Source organism: Mytilus californianus, unplaced genomic scaffold (assembly GCF_021869535.1).
Source record: "Mytilus californianus isolate M0D057914Y unplaced genomic scaffold, xbMytCali1.0.p SCAF_4, whole genome shotgun sequence".
Taxonomy (NCBI): domain Eukaryota; kingdom Metazoa; phylum Mollusca; class Bivalvia; order Mytilida; family Mytilidae; genus Mytilus; species Mytilus californianus.
Genome location: NW_026262690.1, coordinates 79,384,569 through 79,387,735, shown reverse-complemented (window position 1 = coordinate 79,387,735; position 3,167 = coordinate 79,384,569). Strand labels below are relative to the sequence as shown.

The 3,167-nt window shown below is 32.1% G+C and overlaps 1 long non-coding RNA gene across 1 annotated transcript; it reads left to right on the top strand.

Moving 5' to 3' along the window:
• Positions 1-939: 939 nt before the first annotated feature.
• LOC127738635 (uncharacterized) lies at positions 940-2,915 on the top strand. The gene is made up of 3 exons (XR_008000129.1): positions 940-1,082; positions 1,884-2,026; positions 2,826-2,915. It is a non-coding gene; the product is annotated as an uncharacterized LOC127738635 (long non-coding RNA).
• Positions 2,916-3,167: the final 252 nt, after the last annotated feature.

The window sequence follows — 3,167 nt, the reverse complement described above, 5'->3', positions numbered from 1 at the left end:
TTACAATCAATCTATGCATTGAATATAGTTGACCTATTGCTTAAAGTATCCAAGAAACAAACTTAACCATGAAAATTAAACATTGACCAATGAACAATGAAAATGAGGTCAAGGTCAGATGATACCTGCCAGACAGACATATACACCTTACAATCATTCCATACACCAAATATAGTTGACCTATTGCTTATAGTTTAAGAAAAAACAGACCAAAACACAACAACTTAACACAGACCAATTAACCGTAAAAATGAGGCCAAGGTCAAATAAAACCTGCCAGACTGACATGTACATCGTAAAATATTTCCATACACCAAATATAGTTGACCTATTGCAAATAGAATTAGAAAAAAAGACCAAAACACAAAAACTTAACTTTAACCACTGAACCATGTAAATGTCAAGGTCAAGGTCAGATGACACCTGCCAGCCGGACATGTTCACCTTACGATCATTCCATATAGTATGTGAGATATGGACTTGACCACGAAAACTTAGACTTGTTCACTGATCATTGTCGAGGTCAGATGAAAACTGTCTGACAGGCATGAGGACCTTGCAAGGTACGCACATACTAAATATAGTTATCCTATTACTCATAGTAAGAGAGAAATTAACATTACAAAAAATCTGAACTTTTTTTTAAGTAATCACTGAACCATGAAAATGAGGTCAAGGACAATGGACATATGACAGACATAAACTTCATAATATAAGAAATCTATATACAAAGAATGAAGCATCCAGGTCTTCCAACTTCTAAAATATAAAGTTTTTAATTAGTTAGTTAATGCCGCCGCCGCCGGATCACTATCCCTATGTCGAGCTTTCTGGGACAGAAGTCGCAAAATCTACAAATTAACTTATTGCTATACTTCTAGTTAAAAGTTAAAAAATCATATTTCTGTCACTTAATCTCTGTTTATTCTGCAGAAAAAAGAAGCATTCCAGCGTTTCTTGGATTATTACAAAAATGGTCAGCATGCAAACGCTTTGAGTGGAGCAGAAATCAGCATTTTGGGCCACTTCACGTGTGGAATGACAACTGATCAGATAGCTACAATCCATCATACCACCTATTTGTAAATATTTATAGATTTTATTCATGTTTCGTCGTGTATTTTTTTAATTTCTGTCATTCACTAGTTCATAAATATAATCGTGTGGGTGTTTAACTTTGAATATAAAAATAAGAATATGCCGTATGGTGGCAAAATGAGACAACTACCAACCAGTGACCAAAGGACGATGTTGTAAACAACTATAGGTCACCGTACGGCTATCTTCAATAATCAGAAAAAGAACATAAGGTATAGTTAGTGTTAAAAGGCCTTGACATTACTAATTTTTTTTTTCGTTTTGAATTTCATTTTAATCTCTTGTATTTAAATGAATATGATACGATAAGATTCCGACTGGTTCCGAATGTTTTTGTTTGGTTCTGACATGATTCATTGGATATACCTGTATATTCATAGATAATAATACATCTAACAAGTATCCAATAAAAAAAGTTTAAAATAAATATCAAATGATAAATATACAAATCAATCCATATTTTGAATAACATCTATCCTTCATATTACTATAAATTGCCTGATGTGAAATGATGACTTATTCTGACCTGAGAAATTATTCATATGTAACATGACTAAAACTGCCTCTTTCAGACAAAGATCACCTTGACAGTGTTTTGTATGCTGTCCATTATATATTTTTACAATACCTTTTCACTGACGAAGGTTATCAAGAAAAGTGCTTCAAAAGATACTTAAAACACATTGAGTGTGTCTGGATGCTGATTTATACCATTACTACTTTTTCGTTTAAAATAAGTAGCACACAATTTAATCTCAGGTTAATTCAGTTGATTATATTTTCAGAAATGCGTCAGAAGCTATAGGACAAGTAACAAGCTGCAATGAACTACAATTTATTGAGTGGGCTAAACTTGCCAAATTAGCATTTGGTGATGATGTATCTACCTGGGATACGTCTACCATTCAGAGAGTTGGCACAGTAATTGGTATATTTTCATTTTATGAAATTTAAATGAATAAATCTATAAGATTTTTCTCTTGGGTATTAATGTATCCCTTTTTGTGTCCTTCTTTCACCAACGAAAATTACTATGCAATTAGTGATAACAGATTCATACTTTTGATGTTATTCATACTTCAAGGCGTCATGTTTCTTTATTGTTTATCGCATTGTTTATTTGTGTGTTCTATATTATGTAAACGTCAAATGTCAAATTCGCGTTACTGTTTTTTTCTCTGTTCATCTGAAGAGTTTCAAACAGTATTAAAAAACAAACAACAAGTTTTAAATTTGGAAGTAAAATATATAGGTTCTTTAATTTTTTAAGTACATTCTGCCTCCATTTCCTCAGGGAACTTGATTAGAAATAAGGAGATTCGACAACAAATTGGGCAGTTTTGTAATGTAAGCGTACTTCAAAAGACTTTCCTTGCATAATTGAAACATTAGTATCAACATTTTTAATTAATTTTTTAATTGTATTAACACTAAGCATGCTAAGGTTACAACTCCCTCCCGCAAAGTTGACTTAGGACAAAAAAACAGAGTTTTATTGCATAATTGAAATATTTGTATCAACATTCACAATTCATATCTTTAATTAAATTAAACTCTTTCTCGCCAAATTGACCTTAGACAATTTTGACTGTTCTGGTTTGGCCTTTAAATGTTTTTCCATATTTGACTTCCAAAACCTTCGGTTTCAAGATGTGAGGTAATCTAGAGAACTACACATCATCTTGGAGTTGCCTTTATATAAAAAAAAAGATATTGTCTTTTTACAGGGGGCCTTAAAGAAGAGGATATTCTAAAGCTTACTGAGGACCACATTGATAGCATCAATCCAGATCACATTACATACATTCCATCCTCTACATTTGAGGTTTGTTTTTAAACATTATTCCCCAAACAACAACTACAGATAGTGAACGCTTCGATAACTAATAAAGGAGATACAATGGATAAGCGTTGGTTCTTTAAAAAAAGATACCATGGACCCAGTAAATAATAAGCCTAAATTCACAGCAACGATTTAAATATATCAGAGTTCGCATTGTTTTTCTACGCTGTGTCAAATGTTTCATATTGTTGTGACTAAATCAAATTGATAGATGGCAAACAAAGTT